Source organism: Schistocerca nitens, chromosome 5 (genome assembly GCF_023898315.1).
Source record: "Schistocerca nitens isolate TAMUIC-IGC-003100 chromosome 5, iqSchNite1.1, whole genome shotgun sequence".
NCBI classification, from domain to species: Eukaryota; Metazoa; Arthropoda; class Insecta; order Orthoptera; family Acrididae; genus Schistocerca; species Schistocerca nitens.
The window spans coordinates 53,911,848-53,939,151 of record NC_064618.1 but is presented as its reverse complement, the minus strand read 5'-3'; positions in this window follow the sequence as shown (position 1 = coordinate 53,939,151).

The following is a 27,304-nucleotide window of genomic DNA, read 5'->3' as shown; positions in this document are numbered from 1 at the left end:
CATGACGAGGTACATCTTTGCAACCACGACATCATACAACGCGGTGGAGATAGGCCCATCAACATCGGAATTGACCACTCAGGATTGGCATCACGTTCTCTTCACCGATGAGTGTCGCATATGCCTACAACCAGACAGTCGTCAGAGACGTGTTTGAAGACAACCAGGTCAGGCTGAACGCCTTAGACACACTGTCCAACGAGTGCAGCAAGTTGGAGGTTCCCTGCTGTTTTGGAGTGGCATTATGTGAGGTCGGAGTACGCCGCTGGTGGTCATGGAAGGCGCCGTAACGGCTGTACGATACGTGAATGTCAGCCTCCGACCGATAGTGCAACCATATAGGCAGCATATTGGCAAGGCATTCGTCTCCATGGCCGACAATTCGCGCCCCCATCTTGTACACCTTGTGAATGACTTCTTTCAGGATAACAACATCGCTCGACTACAGTGGCCAGCATGTTCTCCAGACGTGAACACTACCGAACATGCCTGGGATATACTGGAAAGGGCTGTTTATGGACGACGTGACCCACCAACCACTCTGAGGGATCTACACCGAATCACCGTGGGGACAATCTAGTCCAACATTGCCTTGATGAACTTGTGGATAGTATGCCACAACGAATACAGGCATGCATCAATGCGAGCACGTACTACTGGGTATTGCAGGCACCGATGTGTCCAGCAATCTGGACCACTACCTCTGAAGGTCTCGCTGTATGGTGGCACAACATGCAATGTGTGGTTTTCATGATCAATAAAAAGGGCGGAAATGATGTTTATGTTCATCAATATTCCAATTTTCTGTACAGGTTCCTTAACTTTCGGAACCGAGGTGATGCAAAACTTCCTTTGATGTGTGTGTAAAGAAGAATGGAAAAGAAAATACATGGTGTGTTAGATGACGATCAGCTTGCCTTTAGGAAACGCAAAGGCGCCAGAGAGGCAGTTCTGACTCGGTGGTTAATATGGGAAGCAGCACTGAAGAAAAATCGGGACACGTTAATGGCATTTGTCGACCTGGAAAAACAGTTCGTCAATGTCAAAAAGTGCGAGATGTTTGCTATCCTGAGAAAAATAATGATAAACTATGGAGAAAGAAGCGTAGTACACAATATGACAAGAGAGGAAACAGCAAGGATGGAAGACAAAGGATTATGTGCACCGATTAAAAAGCGTGTAAGAAAGGGATGTAGTCTTTCACCTTTGCTGTTCAGTCTATACGTCGAAGAAGCAATGAGAGAAATAAACGGAACTTCCAAGATGGATTAATATTCAATGTGAAAGGATATGAATGAGAAGATTCAATAATGACATTGTTATCCTCAGTTACCGGTTCTGTTCAATGGAATGAATATACTAACGATTATACAACAAGGGTTGAGAGAAAAGCAAAGGAAGACGGAAGTAATGAAAAGGAGTCTCTTTTAAAACAACGAGAAACTTAATATCATAGTTGGTGATCATGAACTATATGAAGTTGAAGAATGTTGCCTAAGCAGCAAAATTACCCATAACATGGAGCGCATAAGAAACAGACTAACATTAAGTTGAAGGAAAAATTTTGGAGCATGTACGTTTGAACCACAGAATTGTATGGATGTGAGACGTGGACTGTAGAACAGCCGGAACCGATGAGAACAGAAGTATCTGAAATGTGGTGCTACGGACGAAAGTTGAAACTAAGGTGGCCTGGTAAGGTTAGAAATGAGGAGGCTCTCCCCAGAATCGGCGAGGAAAGCAATATATGAAAAATATTGACAAGAAGAAGGGACAGGATGAAAGAACAGCTCTTAAGACATCAGGGAAAAATTTCCATGGTACCAGAGCGGGCCGTAGAGGGTAAAAGCTGTAGAAGAAGGCTGAGATTGCGATACATTCAGAAAATGATTGAGGACGTAGGTTGCGAGTTCTATTCTGAAATAACAGATTGGTGAATGAGAGGAATCCGCGGCAGGCCGCATCAAACCACCCAGAAGACTGCTGACTCAAAAGAAAAATAAATAATAAAAATAAAAAAAAATGAATTACACTGAAGAGTTCCCAAACTGGGAGCCAGAGGGACACGGGCGCGCAGCCACGTGAGGGCAGATCAGACACGTGCACGCGTCGCGTTGTAGTGCTGAAAACAGAGAAATCCAGCTTCCGGACAGCCGAAGGAATTCGGGGAACGCAAATTCATCGACGAATGGCACACGTAAACGAAGATCACTGCATATTCGTTGGGAGGATGAAGGCGGGGCACCAGCGGCTCAAGGAATATCGGATGACCAATGATATGGATCGATATGGATCACATCATCGATACCAATGTCCAGCAGGTGAACACACTCATTGCTGAAAATCGACGATTTTGGTTCGTAGCCACCGTCCCAGAGATCGGACTGAGGTTCGGAAGTGCAACGGAAATTCAGTACGTTCCGTTCACTTGTGCTATTGTTCGATAATGTCCGTTCCCTGCACTTCTTCCGGAAGCCTGTATCTCTTTTTCAGAGCGACTGAACTGTACGTCCTTACATAGGCTATGACATTACGAACTCTTCAATGGTATTCATTTTATAGCCTCCGCTTCGTTTCTTTTTTAATGTCCCGGATATGTTGCAAAATTTCGCCTTGTGCAGATGTTCAGTAGTACGTGTACTTCGGCCGGCCGCAGTGGCCGAGCGGTTCTAGGCGTTTCAGTCTGGAACCGCGCGACCGCTACGGCCGCAATTTCGAATCATGCCTCGGGCATGGATGTGAGTGATGTCCTTAGGTTAGTTAGGTTTAAGTAGTTCTAAGTCCTAGGGGACTGATGACCTCAGATGTTAAGACCCGTAGTGCTCAGAGCCACTTGAACGTGTACTTCGAAAAATGGCATGCTATAATAACTGTAAACACATAGAACAGAAATATCTCCATTCAATAAGATGTAAAGTTGATTTCCAGATAGTGCAGTGGTTAGGGTGTTGTGATGGAATGCACGAGGTGTAGCATTGGATTAAAGGTATAGAAACATTTGGTTTTGTTTCAAAACACACATACATACTCACACACACACACACACACACACACACACACACACACACACACATATGTTCTCCTACACATGGAATCAAAAAGATAGTAGTACACGTAATTAAAGTGTGTTCACATTGCTTTTCTTTGAACAAAAACTTGTTCCGAAATATGCACGAGAGAAAATTTAGTTTATGTCGTGTTAGAATGCAAGGAATGACTAGGTGAAGTACTAGAGTGCAAGTTCTTCTTTACGCATTATACGTAGCCATTCTTGTGCAGAACAGTTTGTACTTTCGTCACATTCCATCGTTTGTAGTTCCGCAAATTTTGTGAAGATAGAAACACATTAAGGGTACCTCCTTCACGTTACGTCATGTTACTGCAGATTCTTCGGCAAATAAGTGCAGTAAATTTTAACAAAGCATATGCCAAAACGTGGCTTATGACGGGGGAGTAGAAGCTGAACCACCTCTGACAAGTGTTGGACTGACATATCTCATATGTAATTGCCCTTGATTCATTTTATCGATACCTGTATCACATTTGCAACGGTCAAGGGATATCTGGTGCTGATGATGTGGATGGTAGCGGTGCTTGCAAAAATCAAACTGCTAACACGTCTTAATTTCGCTCTGTCTCTGTTGTTGTGCTATATGGATCAGAAGTAGTCTTAGATGGGTTCTCGCGGAAAGAGGGGGACAGGGGGTCACTGGTGCCCAAACAACCCTGGTCTATGAATCAGGCCGCTTAGAATAAGAGCAGCGACCCCGACGTTTGCCGTCAGGAAGGCGTTTGAGGGACCCTGTGTTGTCTGGCTTGGCTCTGGTGTGGTTCAAGCAATCAAGATTGCGCCGGCTGCTTCCACGCACTGTGTGGTACCGGAGTCGGTCTAAAAATCGTCAGTATAATGAACTGCGTCACGTGTCTGGGTAGTCTAGAATAAATTCTTTTTGCAAGTCGGTCTCTTTGCTCAAAGAACACATGGGTGGAATGTTGTTTTTCGCAGGTAACACTTTTCCAAGAGAAACAGTTCCAGACTGGATGTGAGATACTTGTTACTGGTTTATTGTTGGAAGCGCAGTAGCTGTTTCTTGTTCCCTCCCTTTTGAGGAATGGAATTGCGGCAGCCTGAGACCACTCCATGTGGAGTAAAGACGCTTCTCTCACACAGGGAGTGAAGGAAGCCCATTGGATGTTATAAAAAGAATCTGTAAGTGGGAGTTCCAGGAACTGTTTTCTAGAAATTTCAGATGCATAAAAACAGCCAATCGGGCGACGAAAACAGATATCTGAGAAGTGGGAGTTTATAGCTCGGTTTTATCAGAATTGTACGCACTGGTAGCTGGTCCTTTGTAACTTATAAAGCAAAGCAGGTGAGGCAATACATTGCTAATTTAAAAAAGACATACTTCATTGACCAATATGTAACAGAGCCTTCTATTTAGCGCAGTATTCTTTTACGTCGATTTTGTGCAAAGTAGACAGGAAAACCCAAATTCTTTGGCGAAGTCTGTATGAAAATGTAGAAGTAGATGCTCTGGATTCAGAGACATGGAGGAACGGACCCGCGGCGGAGGCTGCACTTTGCATTTTGGAGGTCGGCAGAGGACACGGTCGCTGATGACTGGCGGCTGGCAGGGTCTCTGCTGGATGTGGCGCTCAGCTCGCCGTCTCATCAGCTATGGTGAGGTTATCTTATAGTCAAGGACAACCAGGGAGGACAGCCATTGCATCTAAGTTTGACCAGGTTAATTGACGAGACACTTGGCCAGCGATTGGTGGAACCAATCATGACCGAGTAGACTTCGTCATTTGCATGCAGTTTTCATACATCTTTCTGGTACAACTGGGCTAACCAGTATACACCCATTTGTGATTATATGTTTTCGAGAATGACCTATTGAGACGGTGGTCGCTCTCATCCCGTTTCTTCTTTGCTAAATTAATCTAAATCTGATTTTAGTGTGGTTCAATATTCATAATTGGTAGCTTTGTCTCACTTTGTAAATTATTACTCACGTTAATGTGTTGCATTCTTGATTATATACGTTCTTATGAGCAGTAATTGTAATAAATTGGTCCTAAATTGGACCAAGACTTTTACTTCAGGAATTTCATAAAACACTCTATTAATCATTAAATCTTGAACGTTTTTTGTAAGAACTTGGGTCTCATTTACGAGGGCCATTCTACTCATATCGTCCAATCCGTTGTCCGACAGAAACATTTACATATCTGACTTCGTCGGGACTGATGTACCTGTCGGTCAGTCCAGCTCATTATCCTAGCGGCCAAAAGACTTGCTCGTTCAGCTGACATCTTACAGTGCTGATACAAATTTTGGGCGACGATATTACGGGAGAGTTTTTCGGAAAATTGCTCCACAACAAAAAGTAAAAACCCATTATTCCGTGAAATTCTGTTTCATAAAGTACAAATGCTTCCATAGGATTTCCAAGAGAAGAGAATGTCACTCTCACTTCTACTTTATTGTTGTCATCAACCTCTCGGTACAGGGGAAGGTAACAACGTTTGAGTCTTATAATTATAACATGGTTGTAAGGCTGCATTTAGGATTGTGGTGTTCAGACACATTGCATATCCGACGTTCAGTCGCCATTTCAATTCAATCTCCAGTTATATCTCATTACCTGAGACTGAACTGAAATTGACACAGTATGTCGTGCGCTGGTGTAGCCTTACCGTTGCTTGTAGCTGTAAAAAATAATAAATCTCCGTTTTACAGAAATAGTTTTGACGAACAATTTCTAATACTTTTGCGGTACTGTGGTCATTCATCGTGATTCAAACGTTTATAGTTCTTCTTACAAACATTCGTACAGCTTAGTCCTTTAATAAGCTTAGTCTTTTAATAGCGAGGAAAAAACAATATTTGATTAATACTAAAGGAGAACTACAGCTCAAAAGACAATAACCATCTGTCTTATTTACATCTACGAGTTTCTGAGAAAATCAAATCTCGAAGAGTGAAAAAAATAGCGTAACATAACCTGACATCTGTGCAGACGAACTGCACGGTCACTTACTGTAATGCCTAGGGGGAGAGAAAGGTATCCGAATGGCTTTAGAATAATACGTCCCCAACCTAAAATGAACTTATTCACTGTTGAAACTTATCCACACAGCAGTGGGATAAGGGACTGTTTTGTTTTCGCGGCCTACTAAATGTTAAGTGAATTTTTGGCAGTGCACACAATAGAAGTCACGAAGGGTGGCTAAGCAAGGTGTCTATGGAATTCCACAGACATGATACACATACTAGTGCATCCATAGAAACATAATCTGGCTATAAGCCAAAATAGCGAGAAAAAAGTTGTAAGGCGGATTTTATATAATAAAATCGTCTGGCAACTTCAATAAAAGAGGGAATAGATTGGTAGGATACATCAAGAAGCATCAGAGGAATCAAGGTCATCAGTTTGGCAATGGAGTGTATTATGGGAGAGGAGGTGGGGGGGGGGGGAGGTAAAGCTGAGGAGGAAGATCAACGCTTAGTTACAGAAGTATTTTCAAATGCATCTAAGTTGCAGAAGTTAAGCAGAGAGGGACAGATTTGCAAAGGATAGCCTAACGGGGAAGGCCACATCAAACCAGCCTTCGGACTGAAGACCACAACAACAATGTATCAACGAGATCCATGTTTCCATGTCGCCCTTTTTCATTAAGCTTAGAAACACTTTCGCAGATATTTGAATTCGTCACACGAAGCCTCTGTCAGCTAAAACTCCATCAGATTCATTTTATATTTTTCATTAAGAGTTTTTAACTAACGTTTAAGACAACATTCGTAATCATTAACATATTTCCGAGAGTTGAATCACTATTATCAATAACAAAAATCCGCTGTATCGGAAACAATACTTGTCACAGAGCGTGACTAATGCTGTGAAAGCAGACAGGATCTCGTCAGATCTGATTGGCCTCGTAGAGGAGAGAAAGACTTCCGCGTATAGTCGTTTGATAGTAAGTTTTCATCTAAATAATAATCCAGCATCCTTTCAGATACTGTTGAGTTAGCAGTTCTTTTGAAACTGTATTTTCGAGTGCAGTGTATTACAAAAACATTTATCCAATTTCACAAGACAATATCTTGTACGAGAATGAAGACAAAACTAGTTGTGAATTTTAACTTAGGTATTGAAAGTAAATGTTTACCTTGGCGCTACTAGTGAGGTTGTCAGTTTATGTGGTTGCCCTTTGTCGGTTTATTTGGTTGCCTGGTGCAGGCAACTTGTCACTCGCTCGCTTGACCGCTAATCATTGTCAGTGTGTGTGTCGAGGCAAGATGGCGATGCCACAACAAAGAATGAGCGTGTGTGTTATCCGTTTCAACGGACGGAGTTGCGTTACAACTGTGTGGCGCTGAGTTACGTCTGGACCACAACGCTGTTCATCCAGCAGCTCAAAGCATTCCACGATGGCACCCGCAGTCTGAACACAGCTTTAAAGCAAGGGGAAATTCAAAGTATCATTATCTTCCCCCCCCCCCTTCCCCTGCCCCCCTCCCCCCACACCCACTTCCACTCGCACGTTTAATACGCAGAGTACATTAAACAGAGTTTTTACTTACATTTCAAAAAAGTCGTTCCAGACGAGAGTTAGTCAATCCTCTTGTAACTGTCTCGAACGTATTGTAACAACGTTTGATTTTCAAAATACCGCATTGACATATGCCGTGCATCGCAAGGGTGGCATATTGAACACTTACGAAAAGGTGTGAAAAAAGAAATTTTTGAGTTTCCCATTCACCAATAAACAAAATTCATTGTATATGTTTATTAGTTTCAGAAATATAGATGTGTCAAATCGGATGATTCTTTTTGATACACCCTGTATATTGGCGATAGCTTTTTCATAGATATACCGATATATCGATAACAAAGTTGAAGTATAGAGTGCCGATATTTTTATCCTTATTTACATTTTTTATCAATTTTCGGTAAATATTTGAAGTTCTTCGTTTGAAATTGTAGTAGAACAATTTTACTTTCACGATGTGAAGGGTCTTAGTACGTTTTGAGCTTTCTTCATGTTCAGTCTTTCTCTTTGTGAGAAACAAGTATAGATGGCACAAAGAAGAAGGCAGACTGCACTGGCGGGTGGCGGTGTGAATGAAACAACAAGGTATCCGATGTGAAGAAATAGCACACCAGCCGTGTTGAAAAACACATATCGGCACTCTTCAAAAACAGTTGTTGAGACTGATGAACAAAAATCTAAATGACGAGATGGGTCTTTGTTGTGGATGGAGACGGAGACGTGTGGGGGGGGAACGCTGACATAATCGGCGCTCGGCGCTATCAAGAGAAACTGCAACGTTTAGCTTCGCCACGCATTTTTTACACCACAACTGCTAGGCCGCTGGCCTTTACAGAAAGGAAAAAACGGAAAAGTCAAAATCAACTGTTCTAGACAAATGGGGTATGTGACCAAACCGAACGACGGACCCACCAGACACCTTTTTTGTGCCACTTACCTGTGGGTACCATTGTTAGCAAGTTACTTATCGCCAACCGTGAACGTGCATCGTTTTTCTTTCAGTTCTTTCTCTGAGGAGGATAGGCAGGCTGCCAGCTTGTTGATGTACAGAATATCTAATAATAAATCAGTACTTCAATATACAGCTCTAAAACTGGCAGTATATTTACAATGTGCAGCGGATATTTTTTTCGCCGAGATGTCGATATATTACCGTCGATATAACGATAACATTTTTCGATATATCGTGGGCCAATAATGACATTTCTCTATATATCGGTATATTTGATTCCCGATATTTTTAAAATTATGAACATTAGTACCTCAGACCACACACAGAAAAACAAACAATCTGCGTTCAATTACATGCTCCACAGAGTATATAAGATTTCCATAACACTTTTGAATATAAAAAAGAGCTATTCGCTATAAAGTAGATAGTGTTAGCAATGAATAGAAAGAAACACTAACAGATGCACATAACACAAAAGTAAAGTCAGAAAAGGTTAAACTAACCCGAAACAACACCAACACTTGCAAACCGCAATACCAGAAGAAAACGGCGTTTAGTGACATATCACAATAAGCTCATATTCATAGCTGGTATCATGGGAAAAAAGGGGTTTAAAAGTTGCGACAAAGTGAATAATTGAACAAAGAACTAAATCCTAGAAATGAAATAAAAATCGTATACAAACAGCCTGGTATCTAGCAGCTCACTTCTTTTTAAGGTCACTTACCTAATAGCATCAGAAGTCTTGACAGACGGCCATATAGCATTTAAAAGGAAATTAAAAGAATTTCTGAATGGCAACTCCTTCTAGTCATTAGATGAATTTCTGGATATAGTAAGTGGGTAATTTCCCCCCCACCCCCCTAACAACAAAAAATATTAAGTGTCATGTACTATTTTGTGTAATGTAATATCTTGTATAGACACCTTTTATTAACGTGACACGTTCCACATGATTACGAAGTGTCGTATTCATGATCTATGGAACAAGCACTGCCAGCCGGAGTGGCCGAGCGGTTCTAGGTTCTACAGTCTGGAACCCCGTGACAGCTACGGTCGCAGGTTAGAATCCTGCCTCGGGCATGGAAGTGTGTGATGTCCTTAGGTTAGGTGGGTTTAAGTAGTTCTAAGTTCTAGGGGACTGATGACCTCAGAAGTTAAGTCTCATAGTGCTCAGAGCCATTTTTTTTAACAAGTACTAATCAAATCTAATCTAATCTTTGACACTGACAAAATCTTCATCGGGACGGCTGGCGTGGCATTTGACACAAGATGCTGTGAGCACCTAGAGACGGGAAACACAGTACAAAGCGCTCAGCATTTGCTGACTACTTTAAACAGATATATCATAGTTGAACGTGAGGTCCGCCAGTTATGCAAAACACCGTTTTTTCTCAGTACCCAAACGTGTTTCGGCACCACTGTGCCATCATTAGTGGGTTTTCGTTTTTATTTATTCTGCAATGTGAACATTTTTGTTAAATTATTATAAAATTATGTGCATCTTTAGTTCAAACAACAGATCGTTTCTTTTTGTAAATACCTTTAGATTTGGTGTGCATTAATTTTCTGGATCACTTCTGCGTTAATTAATACAGCTACCTTGTCATCTGCAACGAAATGATGTTGATGAGAAAGTTTCATGCTGGGAGTTAAGCTATCTTCTAGAATGTAATCGCAACAAACTAAATTACATTCTAGAAGATAGGTTAACTCCCAGCAAAAAACTTTCTCATCAACTTCGTTTGCTTGCAGATGAGAAGCTAGCTGTATTAATTAACACAAAAGTGATCCAGAAAATTAATGCACACCAAATCTAAAGGTATTTACAAAAAGAAACGATCTCTTGTTTGAACTAAAGATGCACATAATTTTATAATCATTTAACAAAAATGTTCACATTGCAGAATAAATAAAAACGTAAACCCACTAATGGTGGCACAGTAGTGCCGAAACGCGTTTGGGTACTGAGAAAAAACGGTGTTTTGCATAACTGGCGGACCTCACATCCAACAATTTTAACTGCAAACACGGCCAATACAACGAGCTGCAAACAAGATGATGATATGTCATAGGCCATGCACACGATAAAGATATGGGAATCATAAAAAATAGTTAAAATCGAGTCTTCCTCATTTATCACGAAAACTTCCTCATATGCTAAGTAACAGCTAAATTGATGAATCTTGGAAACTATGGACAATAGAAAATCGTAGAACATATCACACAAAATATCTTTCCGAACCCTGTGCGCCCAATTCCTCTCTCCCATCCATTTCATCTCCGCTCCCACCTCGTTATTTCTCCATGCCATTACCGATCCATTCTTCCTTTTCCTAATTCACATTGACATTTCACTACTTTTACCCACTTTTGCCGCCAATTTCACCATCTATTCCATATCTGGATCTTCAACTCCATTGCTACTCCTAAATTTCACTTACATTAAATAAATACATAGCAGAATATTAAAAGATATAACACACATATGACCAATCACAGATGAAAAGAATATGCTCGTGTCAAGTAGAAACCAAAACTAGCGGTAAAATTTGCAACACACTATACGCAGAGGCACGTCTAGCCACAAGTAGTCTAACAAAGGGTATTTCACATCTAGAGATGTGCAGTACTGCTAATGTTTGAGCGATTCGGCTAAGTACAGCAGCGGCTAATGAGAGAATACCCAAAAGATATGTAGCCAGACGCACACTTACTGATGTGAGTGAAAATTGGATGTACAATACTATCATTAAAATCACACGTCAATATCAATGGAGACGAACTGTTTTTAAGCCTGGAAAGCAACCCGAACTAATAATATGTTTAATTACATTCCCCAGTTCGTGTTGTATGTCAATAAATGAAAGTTCTTTCCTGTAGTTATTCAGACGGTGTTAAAATACTCTCAGTAAAAACTTTCACAGTTTTGTGAATTCCTGCCGTGGAAATGGAAAGTATCACATGCCTTTCACTTTCAGTGTCCTGTGATGAAGTTACGTTCCTCCTAAGTAGAACCGTGAACCGCGACAACCTACGAATTTCAGGAATATACCCACTGCATATGGTAACCTAACACGGAAAGACTCCCGAAAACTTCATGGGTCCTGCCCCGTTTGGAGAGAGAAAAATAAACATTGTCCGTTTCTCTTCACGGAAAAGGTTGTAAATATCATGTTCGTTAACATGTTGGTGATCGTGGCTGATGTGTTGGCAGAAGAGCCAACACCGTGTTGCTAGAGGAGGCCGAAATGCACGCGTTTAAGCTCACGCAGACTGGCGTGAGGTCTGGAACAGTTAAAGGAGTTGAGTCTAATAAATAAAGTACGAAGCTCTTGGAATACTTAACTTTAATCCACAATTGGAGAACATCGCTCTTGTTGATACATGTTTTATAATCTCAATATAAACTGGTAATGGCACCTTGCTAGGTCGTAGCAAATGACGTAGCTGAAGGCTGTGCTAACTATCGTCTCGGCAAATGAGAGCGTATTTGTCATTGATCCATCTCTGGCAAAGTCTGCTGCACAACTGGGACGAGTGCTACGAAGTCTCTCTAGACCTGCCGTGTGGCGGCGCTCGGTCTGCAATCACTGACAGTGGCGACACGCGGGTCCGACGTATACTATAGTTCAATTCTTTTATCTTGGCGGCTCGCGCATGCCCGCCTAGACGCGGGAGATTGCTGCGTTGCCAGTTGCACACGACGCACGCGCCAAGAGAAGCAGCGCCATAGTATAGCATAGTTCGCAAGCTTACGTTTAGGAGGGAGCGCGCAGTTCATGAAGTAAAGCCACCACGGCCGCATTAACCCTTTCGCTGCTACAAAGACGTGCTCCCTGCATTCCGCGCTGTGGGCTGCACTGCTCGCCTGTGCAGACACATTGTGTTCCGACTGCTTTGACACTCTTTATCATTCGATTCCACAAAAACTATTTGGCTCAAAAATTAGATTTTTACCTATCTTCTTGACTGATACCTTCCCCCCATAAATGACTTAATTTTGTTTCGATGTTCAACGCAGTTATTATGCAGCATTAAATATAGTAAACCATTGCACGAAATTTTGAAGAGTTTGCAGAAGTAAAGTCCATAGAGTATACTTTCCGGATGGTCGATTTTAGTTGCCACAATGTTGAGAATGAAATGTGGACAAGATACCTATATATTTCATTTAATTTAAGTACCACATAAGTCTCGTATGTAATATTCAGAAATATTCCACCTTTCGCGACTGTAACAAAAGTTTTACTTACACTGGGCACGTTTGGCTTTATTTTAAAGCACTTCAATCAATCAAAAGGAAGTAGACAAAATACATTAAACAAAACTGTGGACTTACAAAAACATTAGGAGTTGAATATACCGTCTGTCAGTGTAGTGCTCAGAGCTATGTCAAATATAATTTTGTGTGTGGCACACACAAACAGCATTTATTTGCTAAAACACTGATGAGCTAACATAAACGTTGAATATTGTACTACCGCAGCACAAAACTACGAAAGGTGACTTGGCAATGGAGGACACAAAATACAGTCCTCTTATGATGCTTCAAAAGAGAGAAACGCATCTGGTCTAAATAAGTCGCTTATTACAGTTGCAGAAGAGGGATATATTTCAATACCATTGGTAAAACTGCGACTGTGGAACAAAAACAAGAAATAGAACATGAATACCATTGTGTATGTGCCATACCTTTTCACCTTTCACTTTAAAATAAAGCCAAACGCGCCCTGTGTAAATAAAACTTTTATTACAGTCGCGAAAGACGGAATATTTCTCAATATTACGTACGACACCTATGTGGTACTTAAATTAAATGAGATATTGTTATACAGTAAATATTATATGAAATTTAGGTATCTTGTCCACATTTCATTCTCAACATTGTGGCAACTAAAATCGACCATACGGGAAGTATACGCTATGGACTTTTACCTCTGCAAACTCTTCAAAATTTCGTGCAATGGTTTACTACATTTAATGCTACCCATCAAAACAAAATTAAGTCATTTATGGGGGGAAGGTATCAGTCAAGAAGACGTGTAAAAATCAAATTTTTTGGCCAAATAGTTTTTGTGAAATCGAATGATAAGTGTGTCAAAGCAGTGGGAACACCATGTGTCTGCACAGGCGAGAAGTGCAGTGATGACAACATCGCGCACAGCGCGGAATGCGGGGAGCACGTGTCTGCAGCAGCGAAAAAGTTAATGAAGAGGCAAAGCACTAGAAATTTCATTCAAACGAATAAAAATCGTGAAGTAAGGCACTCCAATATTGTTTTTAAATAAAGAAAATATTAAGCACCGCACAAGGTTTGAACTCGTAACCTTTCACTTGGCAGCCCAACACCTTTTTTTTTTTTTTTTTTTTTTTTTTAGTGAACAAACTAAAAGTACATATACATTCACTATGCAGGAGTTCGTCAAGGTACCATTGAAACATATACAAATGACTGTAGTGAAAGAAAAAATATTAAAATGAAAAACATTAAATACAACAAAATATAACATATTCTGTCTTCTTCCATTGTTTTAAGTTTTTTTTTTTTTGTTTTTGGTCGATACATGAGAACGTGGATAAGGGTGTTGCATCATGTGACAGGTAGGCATGGCACACCCCAACTTTGAGGGGGGTCAAGGAAGACGCTGCGGAGAAACCCGGCAAAAGTTTGTCGGTAAGATGGTTTTCGGGTGAGGGTGCTATGCGCGGTCACAACTTTGTACCAGAAGTCAAGGACTGTATGCGGACCACTCTGAAAGAGGTATTCTAAAGCCTGTCCTCGAAACCAGATTAGGGTATGGTGCTTAGCAAGAGGGTAGTGAAATGTCTGGGGCAACAACAGGAAATCCGGGGTTACCGTCGTTGGCGGGGCACGGAGGTAAAAGCCCACGATTCGTTGGATGAGGAGCCATACGTTTTGTTTCAGGGGGCACGTAAGACGGTGCTCGTCGGTGTCTTCGAGCTGACAGTCAGGGCAGAGTGGGGAGGTGGCCAGTCCTATGCGATAAAGTCTACTATTATTCGGGAATTTTCCATAGACTAAAACATACCAGAGTGCAGACACAGACGACGGTAAAAAGGGTGCATGCACACACCCCCAAACCGTGCGCCAGTTAATGTCAGGATGCTGTAGCACCATGGGGTCGCAAGGGTTGGACAGCATAAACAAACGATAATAATCTTTTGTACGGTGAGGACGGGTGACTGGAAGATCGGCCCGGACGTAGCTGTGTTCTATGAAACAATTGGCGACGTGGTACAATAATGGAGAAATAGGTGCCACATTGATCGGTGGATCGAGAGAAGCTGGTCGGAGGATATCTAAGAGACTGCGTGTTAAGGACGGGACCGGCCCCTGCCAGTGCCGCAGCAGAGTGTGGACAAAGAGTGCAGAAGATCGTGCCCGTACGTTGACGAGTCCGAGGCCACCTTTTGCAGGAGGCAGTGTTAGGGTATTGTAGCGGACTTTGAAAAGTGACCCTGCTGACACGAAATATCCAAAGGCTGATTGGATGCGGCGGCCAAGGAGTAACGGCATTGGGAGGATCTGGGCGACGTGTACCAGTTTAGGGGCGACATACATGTTGACATAGGACACACGTTGGAGTTGGTTTAAGTTACGGTGCACTTGAGCGCGGACATGGTGCCGAATCGACTGCAAAAGCCGCCGGTAAGCCAGGGCCACTGTGCGGTGTGTGGAGCTCGTAAATTCGATACCCAAGTAACGAAGGGTGGCACTGACTGGGAGTGGGGTCGGCACCACAGCCGGGAGGCCGCGCCCAATGTGCATCATAGTCGATTTACGGACGTTAAGAATACTACCAGAAAGACGTCCATACTGGTGGATCCATTGGATGGCGTCATTGAGTTCCGTGGAGGAGCGGGTGAGAAAGAGGAGATCGTCCGCATAAGCCCTACAGCGAAAGGTGTAGTCACGCAAAGTGAGGCCCTGCAGTCTAGAGGTAAGTCCAGTGATGAGGGGCTCAAGTGCAATGGCATATAATAAAGTAGACATAGGGCATCCTTGACGCACAGAGCGGCGTATAGGAATCGGTCCTACAAGCCTCCCATTGACTTGTACCATCGAGACCGCGGGAAGTAGTAACCGGCGAATGGCATCGACAAAATGCAATGGGAACCCCATACGTGTCGCCACCATGAGGAGGAATGGGTGTCGAACGCGATCAAAGGCACTCGTGAAATCGACGGATACCAGTGCTGCACGAAGGCGACAAACCGACGCCAGTGCAATGAGGTCACGGCATTCTCCTAGGGCTGTTTGTAAGGTGGCCCCACAACCACGTGCAGTCTGCTCAGGTGAAAGGACCGTAGGTAAGACGGTGCGTAAGCGCGCTGCTAAGAGCCGTGCATAGATTTTATAGTCTGCATTCAGTAGTGTAAGGGGGCGATATGCAGAGACATGAGACCCTCCCTTCGGTTTAGGCACAGGTAGAAGAATGCCAGTGACGAATTCAGATGGAATTGGGAAGGACGGAGTAAAGAGTTCCTGAATCATTTCCGTCCAGCGAAGAAGCATTAACGTGGTGAACGCCCGGTAAAACTCCACTGGGAGACCATCTGGTCCGGGTGATTTGTTCTTGGCCCCTTTGTTGATCGCATCAACCACCTCTTCTGCGGTGATTGCAGACATCATGGACATTGACTCCGCTATGGTGAGGGTCCGATCAGGGGAAGGACGGAGATCATCAGGAATGGGCGTCGCCATCGGTTCATCATCATAAAATTGGCGATAATGTTCAGCAAAGGCAGACACCACTGCCGCCTGTGTTGTGTGGTGAACACCATCGGAGGTCGTGATGTTGGGGACAAAAAGTCGACGTCGACGACGATGCTCGGATGCGGCATGGATTGTGGATGGGGTTTCGTCGTGGAGGAGGTCTTGTCGTCGGGAACGCACCACGACACCATGCAGTCGTGCACGCTGAAGAGAGAGGAGACGAGCTTTAGTACGCTGTCGTTCCCTATGGGTGTCAGGTGATGGAGGGAGCGCATCGAGCTCACGGAGGACGGCGTAGTGAAAATTTGTGGTGTCTCGATGCCAGGCTGCTGCTTCCTTGCCACATTGTATGAAGGCCTTTCTGATCGCAGGTTTGGCACATTTGAGCCACCAATGGAACGTGGATGTGTACTGCGGAAGGCGTCTTTCGCAAGACGCCCATGTAGTGGCAATACATTGTCGGCAGTGTGGATCATTAAGGAGGGAGGTATTAAGCTTCCAGTAACCTCTGCCGCGCCACACTGACTGAGGTGGCAGAGCCAGGGAGCAAATGACGGCGCAGTGGTCCGAAAATGCAAGGGGCCAACGTTCAGCTTGGGCGACTTCATTGCCAAGGTGGGCAGAGACATAAAACCGGTCCAGTCTGCTCGCAGAATGTGCTGTATAATGCGTAAAACCGGGGGTATTGCCATGAATTTTCTCCCAAACGTCCACTAGATGAAAATCTTCGATTAAGGTGAGCAGCGCCGGGCATGGCGAATAACCAGGCACTTGGTCCTGCGGATGGAGGACACAGTTAAAATCGCCTCCCATGATAAGGCGATCATAGCGTCCAGAAAACAGGGGCGCCACGTCATGTCCGAAGAAAGTGGACCGCTGCCGACGGTTCGTGGAGCCAGACGGAGCGTAGATATTGATGACGCGCGTGTCGAAGATGGTAACAGCCATGCCTCTTCCACAGGGAAGGATTGTCGTGTCCTTGAGTGGGATTCCTTCGCGTATGTAGAAAGCCACTCCACGCCCTGATTGATCACATGTGGAAGTGTATGAGTCGTAGCCGTAGACTGGTGGTAGGGTGGTGACGCGTACTTCCTGAAGAAGGGCGACGTCGACGTCAGAGGCCCGAAGCATGTCACATAGGAGTTGCAGCTTGGGTGCAGTGCCGATCATGTTGATGTTCAGTGTGGCAAAACGGTACGTTTGTTTCAGTGGTGGTGGACGCGCATCTGCCATCACCAAGGGGAGGGCACCGACAGGAAGTCCCGTCCCATCAGCTGCAGTGCCTCGCTTTTGATGTTAACAGACAGCCTTGTCCGGCGGAGGCAACTCATCCGGAGGAGGGGGCGTATCTTCCTCAACGTCGTCGGCCCATGTTCCTGTGCCGTGGGTCTGTCCAATGTCCATGGGAATGGCGTCGTGGTGAGAGAGATCTGGAGTTGTCGGCGGGGAGACAGGCGTCTCAACCTGCGCACCGATCGTTACATTGTGCGTGGCGACCTCCATGGTGGTCCCGTCATGCGATATGTCCTGTTCATCTGGAAAGATGTCCGCCGACCTCTGTGTGGAAGTGTCGGCTGGCTGGGTGTCGTCGTCGTCGTCGCGGGTGGCGACGCTTTGAGAGCCCGTGGGTGAACGGCGACGGCGTTTGCGCCTACGTGGCGAGCGTTGTTTGCGCACGTGTTCCTCAGTGTCGGACGACGGCAAGGAGGAGCGTCGACCTGGTTCGAAGGCGTCGGTGGGTACAATGAAATTGTCAAACAGGTGTTGTGAAGAAGTACTGTTCTCCTCAGCTTCCGGTGCGGGAGCCTGTTCGGCGGCAAGGTTGTCAGGTGGGACGTCCGCACCGTCCATAGGTGACTGGGACGGTGGGACGTGCCGATCGGAAGGACCGGGCGACGGACTGGACGAAACTGTAGACGTGGCAAGAGCCGCTGCGTAAGTGACCGGTAGGGCGGTCATCGTGGGTGGGACGGACGCTTCCGACAACGGGAGCTGCGCGACACGTCGTTGAATGCAGTCAGACCGTAGGTGACCTTCTTTCCCGCAACCGGAACAGGTCCGAGGTTGGCCGTCGTACATTATAATGGCACGGCAGCCTCCGATACGTAGATAGGAAGGCACGTGTTTCTGCAACTCGATGCGGACCTGTCTAACACCGTTTAAAACGGGATAGGTTTGAAATTGTACCCATCGTTCGGCAACATGTTCCAGAACGTTGCCATAGGGACGGAGCGCCTCGATGACGACGTCTGCAGGTAGTTCGAACGGCAGTTCGAAGATCCTTATCGTCCGTGTGCCGAGACCTGCGTGATCGACGGTAACGGGTCCGACGTTGCCGTCGGAATGACAGAAGCGCAGTCCACGTTTTGCCTCTTGAAGCACCTTGTCGCACGCCGCATCGTTGATCATTTTGACGTAGACGGTACTGCTAACTATGGACAAGTGGATACCAATGAGATCCGTTGGTGGTATCTTAACTTCATCGCGTATAAAGCGTTCTACCTCCAGGGCCTTGGGTCGGGCGAAGTCGGAACAAAAATTGAAACGTAATGTCTTCTTCCGATAGTTGTGCGCCATGGTGGTCTAGAAGGGAAAACGGCACTTACAGCGGCCGAAGTAAACACAAACACACCGTGCGCGCCTCGCCCGCAGCGCTCTGGCGCGTGACCGCCTCGCAGCACTGCCGGCGGCAGACGCCTTAGCCGTTCCGCTACATCGGCAAATCGAACAGTGTAACTCCATAAGGACTCTAACACCTCACGCAACTACTTATAAACACTGTTGGTATGACTATGAATTACTCACGCTTCGTCGAAGTACAATAGGAAATAAACAATTACCGCTGTTCTTTATTGCGAAAAAGCAGTTCGTGAGATTCAAACAAACCCCTTTCCTTGCTATCGCCTGAATTAGGAGTCTTATTGCTTGTTTGGTTTAATTAATTAATAGAATATGAAGCAATTGGTATAAAGAATGCTTTTTCCAAACTTTCTATAAAAGAAAGTCTGCTATCAAGACATTGCTTTTGTTCTATTACTGTATTTATGACTGAACGTTTCTAAAACTGAAGAGACTCGTCCGTGCTCTGCACTGCAGTCGAGATCTGGCAACGTCGTTCTCTGTTCATTGGCTGACTGTGTTTTCTGACGTCAGATGCGCAGAACGAACCTAAACTCGGCCGCCAAGATATATGACGCGCACTTTAGCGGACCGCGGCCGATTTAAAGGCTACCACCTAGCAAGTGTGGTGTCTGGCGGTGACACCACAGTGCCTATTTCACAACTGGGGGCACACGATAAAAATTTCATTTTTCAACAGCACATGACATCACTGCACTGGCAACAGCTTTTAGGAACATTCCCTAACGGTACTCAACGTCAACTTCGTATCTGGCATATTTACGAGAACATCCCACTACAACATATTTGGATTAAATTCTACTACGAACAGCAACAGAAGTGAATGCAACAAGTCAAGATGTATCGATAAATTAAAATTTACCTCTTGTTCCAATTTTAATGCTCGAAGAAGACGTAGCTTTTGAATTAGGATTAACCTTTCTTAAAGGCCTGTGAAGTGCTTCTCCGTTTTCATGCGTCCGTCGGAAAGCAGATTGAAGATTTTTTAAAAGTAACTGAAAATGAAACTTTAAGACTAAAAATAACGGTAAAAAATTCCCCATTGTTGTATGTGTGTATGCACTGAAAAGAAATGAGTTTGTAAAATCTGATGCTTCTTTTCAAAATAAATACCTTGTAGTCCTATGACTAGGTTGCAAACTATTTCATGTTTCAACCTCCATTCGAGTACAAGATGCAGCTTTTAAATTTATACTTTGGAAATTTGTGTCTGCCGATGTGGCCGAGCGGTTCTAGGCACTTCAGTTTGGAACCGCGCTCCTGCTACGGTCGCAGGTTCGAATCCTGCCTCAGGCATGGATGTGTGTGGTGTCCTTAGGTTAGTTAGGTTTAAGTAGTTCTAGGTCTAGGGGACTGATGACCTCAGATGTTAAGTCCTATAGTGCTTAGAGCCATTTCAACCCTAAATTTGTACTGTTCTGCCGGCCGTAGTGGCCGTGCGGTTCTAGGCGCTACAATCTGGAACCGCGAGACCGCTACGGTCGCAAGCTCGAATCCTGCCTCGGGCATGGATGTGTGTGATGTTCTTAGGGTTAGTTAGGTTTAAGTAGTTCTACGTTCTAGGGGACTGATGACCTCAGAAGTTGAGTCCCATAGTGCTCAGAGCCATTTTGTACTGCTGTAACCGTTTTTTTTTTTTTAATTTGTGGTAAGGTCTTATGGGACCAAACTACTGAGGTCATCGGTCCCTCAGCTTACACACTACTTAATCTAACTTAAAATAACTTACGCTAAGGACGACACAACCATGCCTGAAGGCTGAAGGAGGACTCGAACATCCGACGGGGGGGAGGGGGGGGGGGAGCCGCGCGGAGCGTGACGAGACGCCTCAAACCGCGTGGCTACCCCGCTCGGCTGAATTTAGATGAAACTTTCTTAGATAACATATGTTGTGATATTGGTCAGGTAAATGATAAAGCTAGAAAAATTAAGCGTTTAACACTTATTTTTCGAAGTAGAAGTCCTTGAACCGAAAATAAACCCGCTTAGGGGACTAAACTGCATTAATTTCATCTCAATGACAGCTTGAATCGAGCACGTGGCACTGAGCTACGCATCGCTCGCAGCTCACTACAGGGAACGGTATTTACGAGGCGCCGCGGCCTTGCCCGCGGCCATTAGCGCACGTGAACCCCGGCACCTGCGCCACGTGGCTGTCTGCAGCCTTGCCCTTTGACTGCGCTGGACGTAAACACTGGCACAGCGGGAATTGAGGCACCGGAAAAAAGATGCTTACCTCGCCGTACCTCTGCGCTGCGGCAATAGAATCAAGTGCCGCGCATTCGGCCTTGTACCAATCACGCGGTAGGGTCCGCTTAAGTAAGTGTAAGTTACTACATCGTGGACGCTTCAAGAGAGTCGTTAGCGTTCGTTGTACCGTGTGCTCTCTCCTGAGGGCCGCATGCATCAGCACTGACGACATATCTCATAACTTTATTTCCAGAACTTAACTGCGTGCTATAATTTCTTCTCGGTGTGTTGTGGTGAAAGCGGAACTAAATGTCCACTTCATTCGGTATACAGGAAAGAAGTACACGCATCACTTGCCTGCTTAGTAGCAAAGTAGTGAACATCAAAGTAAGTTAAGTAAATCTTCTTGAATTAACTCTTCTTATTTTAAGTAACGAGTTTTTACAATGCTAAACGTTGCAAGGACACACAGATTCTAGCTGACCTTTGCCTCCAGTTTAACTATCGCCGAAAATAATTAAAGAACTTTTGCCCGAAACGGGAAGAGTGTAGCTATTTAAAAATCTGAGTAGCTCCAGACATCGTAGCACGCCTAGCTCACTTCATTAGCATTACTTGTACAGGATATGTCGGCACTCGCCCAATAAAGTTACTGAAGTTGTTTAACAGTATTTTCTGAGTATGACGGTACAAAAGAGGGCGATCTCCGGTGGCTCGTTACAGAGAAATACTGTAATTATGGTATATTCTTTTCGTTATTCCAGTAACCGTCGTTTCTGTAGAAGTATCCTAACAACAGTGAAAGATCTGTATTATTCAATCACGGAAGCGTACAACACATGCACAGATTCGAAAGTACAGAGCCGGGCTCTGTGGCTGAGTGGTTCTAGGCGCTTCGGTCCGGAACCGCGCTGCTGCTACGGTCGGAGGTTCGAATCCTGCCTCGGGCATGGTTGTGTGTGATGTCCTTAGGTTAGTTAGTTTTAAGTAGTTCTAAGACTAGGGGACTGATAACATCAGAGTCCCATAGTGAAAAGAGCCATTTGAACCATTTTTGAAGGTACTGAGACGGCTGCCATCACTGCGGGAACAACATACTAGAGCGTAGCTGTGTCACTGTTCCATACATTCAGTAACACGGTGCACTCGGTGCACATACCTCAATTCTTCGTCACCAAACCTACCCCCGTTGTCCCATGCAACGTCTGTCTCACCAAATTTTCAGCTCCTATCATACTTTCGGAGTTATTCTTGGTGGCAATAGTTAGTGACTCCCACTGTATAGATGTCACTGGTGAATCATTAAAGATTTTTTGTATTTCATTTGGTTTCTTGCGTCAGTCAGCTTTTGATCTATTCCATCGCCTGCTTAGTCATCAGACATAACATAAAAGCAGTCCTTTCTTTGCGTTTATGTGAAGAGCCTGGTTTACGAGAGTCCTGTCGTTACTCGTGCAGTCCTGGTTCACAGGATTACTACAACCGTTGAAATAGTACCCCAAAGTTGTGGAATTCTTGGACGTGTAAGACAGTGGAAGCGGTGATCATGGTAGGCGAAATTCTGAGAAATTCTGAGTAATAACTGTAAGGGAACAGCACCGATTTTCTTATCTGCTGTACTGAACACTGAGAGAAGAGATCGAACACAGTGTGATATAAGTGTACGCGTTTCGCATAAGGGTCACTGCATTATTTTGGGTATTGCGTATCACAGGTATATATACAGGGTGTTACAAAAAGGTGCGGCCAAACTTCCAGGAAACATTCCTCACACACAAATAAAGAAACGATGTTATGTGGACATGTGTCCGGAAACGCTTAATTTCCATGTCAGAGCTCATTTTATTTTGTTCTTCCACCTACGCTCAATGGAGCACGTTATCATGATTTCATACGGGATACTCTACCTGTGCTGCTAGAACATGTGCCTTTACAAGTACGACACAACATGTGGTTCATGCACGATGGAGCTCCTGCACATTTCAGTCGATGTGTTCGTACGCTTCTCAACAACAGATTCGGTGACCGATGAATTGGTAGAGGTGGACCAATTCCATGGCCTCCACGCTCTCCTGACCTCAACCCTCTTGACTTTCATTTATAGGGTCATTTGAAAGCTCTTGTCTACGCAACCCCGGTACCAAATGTAGAGACTCTTCGTGCTCGTATTGTGGACGGCTGTGATACAATACGCCATTCTCCAGGGCTGCATCAGCGCATCAGGGATTCCATGCGACGGAGGGTGGATGCATGTATCCTCGCTAACGGAGAACATTTTGAACATTTCCTGTAGCAAAGTGTTGAAGTCACGCTAGTACGTTCTGTTGCTGTGTGTTTCCATTCCATGATTAATGTGATTTGAAGAGAAGTAATGTAATGAGCTCTAACATGGAAAGTAAGCATTTCCGGACACATGTCCACCATAACATATTTTCTTTCTTTGTGTGTGTGAGGAATGCTTCCTGTTTTATGTAACACCCTATATATATATATATATATATATATATATATATATATATATATATATATATATATATACTACAGGTTTGTAACAGGACCACGTCCTTTTATTAAAAATTCATGAAATCCTTGGAAGAAACGATAGTAAACCTTTCTTAATGCTCACAGCGATATGTTTCGTTAATACGTAGGCGGAAATAGTACAGTCAAGAAAAGAACCTATGGAGCAGAGGAGCTTCACCTGCTACATAGAACACAGGACACTAGAAACCCACCCCACTGCAGGCATTTTTCTTACCGACTGGTATATATGGGTACGACTTACGAGTAACTACGAGATCCAGCTTATTAAATACGCATCTGAATAACAAAGTGATTGTTGATGGTGGAATGGGGTGACGCTATCGGTCCGGCGTCACATATCCCAAAATGGCTGTGACAGCTGCGGCTGTGCGACTGCGTACTGAAAACGTTCGCAAGGTTCTGGTTAACGCGTGTTTTTCAGTTCTCTCCACAGTATTCTAATAGCCTCATCAGTTTTCTGCGCATTTTTTCTGGCCGATGCAGATTATTCCGATGTACAAAATAACCGCGAGGCTCAGAGAAGTAACGGTTTCGCCGCAAACAAAATACGTGTTACGTCAACAGTCGCGCCAACCGTTCACATCTGTCACCGGCATTTGGCTTCTGAAGAAGCGGGACGATTTAACAACGTTCGATAGAACATACAAGCTGACCAATATTATTCTTCAATTGCTTTTGCAATGATAGTGTTACTGTAAACAGTTAACCGTCAATCACTTCGTTAACGTGATGCATGTGTACTACTTTCTATGTAAACTTCATACTGCATAAATGGCTAGACTAGCACTCATGAGAGAAAGAATACAGTGTCCTTAGCCCTAAAAGTCTGTAGTTTCAAAAATAAAAAATAAAAAAAAAGTTCAAATGTGTGTGAAATCTTATGTGACCAAATTGCTAAGGTCATCAGTCCCTAAGCTTACACACTACTTAACCTAAATTATACTAAGGACAATCACACACACCCATGCCGAGGGAGGACTCGAACCTCCGCCGGGACCAGCCCCACTGTCGATGACTGCAGAGCCTTAGACCGCTCGGTTAATCCCTTTCAAAAATGAATCTTCCGCATTCTGCTAGTGCACATACAGTAACACATTTGTCATCTGGGCCATTTAAGTATATAGGCTGTGACTAACTCATCCTGCCTCTATATAGTGTTAGGGAAGAGTAGATGTTGGTGCTTCAGAGGATAGCAATGTTCTCCTTTAGTTGCTTGAGACAGATAGGAAAGAGACGCAAAGCACCCGCATCATCACACTCCGGTATCATGCGAAGTATCCCAATTATGAGAGATGGGAAGGAATCAAAATGGTTCAAATGGCTCTAAGCACTATGGGAGGTCATCTGTCCCCTAGACTTAGAACTACTTAAAACTAACTAACCTAAGGACATCACACACATTAATACCCGAGGCAGGATTCGAACCTGCTACCGTAGCAGCAACTTGGTCCCGGACTGAATCTCCTAGAACCACTCCGCAACTCCGCAGAAACAGAAGTATATATATAATAGTTCCAAAGTTGTCTTTTCTGTGTTGAATTTGAAGGCTGTGTCTGATACTGATCATCTGACACCGGTCAGTTAACAATGAAGATACAGACACACCAGATTATTATTAATTTATATTGCATACGTTTAAAATTGAATACCGCATCTAAAAGTAATTATTTAAGCGCAATGCAACTTTATCCACCAAACAGTTAAACTGTAAGGCCCACCAAAACGTACAGAAGGCAAAATCTTGATTCACAACACTATTAATTTATTATTCTTTCACTGGATAACAAAATGACTATGTAAAGACAATTCATACTATTTGTCACACTATTCTTTACCTAACCAATCCTGAAGCATTCTAACAGTCTTCTGGAGTTAGAGGACTACATCCCACCAAGGTGTGACCTCATTTGTAGCGTGTTTTAAGCCGAAAGAGAAAAGTGATACTGTGCTATGTGTTATGACAGGTAATCGTACAGTGGACAAGCTTAGTAATGACCACATCGTTTTGATATTTGTTATCTCTGAATGTGAATAGTCTCTCTCTGATTCTCTTGCCAAAATAATGCCTTAATTTTGAGACGGAATGGCCGTTTTTACAAGAAATCGAAGCTGCGAACGTGTACGGCATGTAAATTAATGAACAAGCATAAGATGTGCGGTATTAGTTTCCATACAGATTAACAAGATTACAACAAAGGGGGGATTTAAGCACATCATCTCAAGCACTTGATTTAGACTAGAATTACGTTCAGCTAAATGCGCACATGTTCATCACGTCTCATGTACAGTACAACTCAGGTCAAAAGTATTCGGGAACAAGGGAAATGTCATGCTTAAAACAGAATCCACGTAGTCTACTTCTTTTCCATTTACATATTCCGTATGGAATGAGGAAATTATGTGAGACATAACACACAGGCAATACTGTATGACGAGCTTTCACACATACATGCGACAAAGAGGTTATAACTTCCCACAGTTAATCAAATAAGCCTATATCGAGATGGACTCAGGTGGCCCAAACAGTTACAAATTCCAACGCAACTTGACACAACATCTCTGCTTCAGTTCTTAGTGGTTTCTGGGCACATCATGAAACGGTGAATCTCAAATTTGCAAAGAAAAATTACTCTTCGAAATGTTACGAGCCTACCACATACTTCAGAATAGTACGAGTTTACACTTCCTCTGTCACAAACTACAGCTCAAGGAAAGATTCTAATTCTTAATTTTATGAGTCTTTACAAAATGTGATTCAAGTAATTAATGTGAGAGAAGATTTCTGATTAGGAAAGCAATGAAAAGTTATTTTTCTCTTTTATACATAAACCCGGTGAAAAAAATTTAGTGAATATCGCCCAGTTAGTGTAGAGTGGTGGCGACACGAAGGCCTAAGGTGGCGTCTCCTACACAAGTCTGCGAGCCAGTAGCCCCTTTGTAACCGTTTCCGCTAAGCCCAGTACCTACTGAACCAAAGTCAAACCACTTCTCCTGCGGTGACAGATTTTGCTGAGATCGGTGTCACCTTTCTTACCAAATCAAATGGCTCTGAGCACTATGGGACTCAACATCTTAGGTCATAAGTCCCCTAGAACTTAGAACTACTTAAACCTAACTAACCTAAGGACATCAGACACACCCATGCCCGAGGCAGGATTCGAACCTGCGACCTTAGCAGTCCCGCGGTTCCGGACTGCAGCGCCAGAACCGCTAGACCACCGCGGCCGGCCACCTTTCTTACCGTCCCACTATCAACGGGACACCTTTGGTCAACATGATAGTCAGAATATGCGCGAGAAATGAAAAACTCTTTGCGAAAAATGAAAAACTGTCTTTCTCTCTACTCGCACATGCTAAATAGACATGCGACATGGTATACCGGGTGATCAAAAAGTCAGTATAAATTTGAAAACTGAATAAATCACGGAATAATGTAGATAGAGAGGTACAAATTGACACACATGCTTGGAATGACAAGAGGTTTTATTAGAACCAAACAAATACGAAAGTTCACAAATGTGCGACAGATGGCGCTTCATCTGATCAGAATAGCAATAATTAGCATAACAAAGTAAAGCAAAGCAAAGATGATGTTCTTTGCAGAAAATGTTCAATATGTCCACCATCATTCCTCAACGATAGCTGTTGTCGAGGAATAATGTTGTGAACAGCACTGT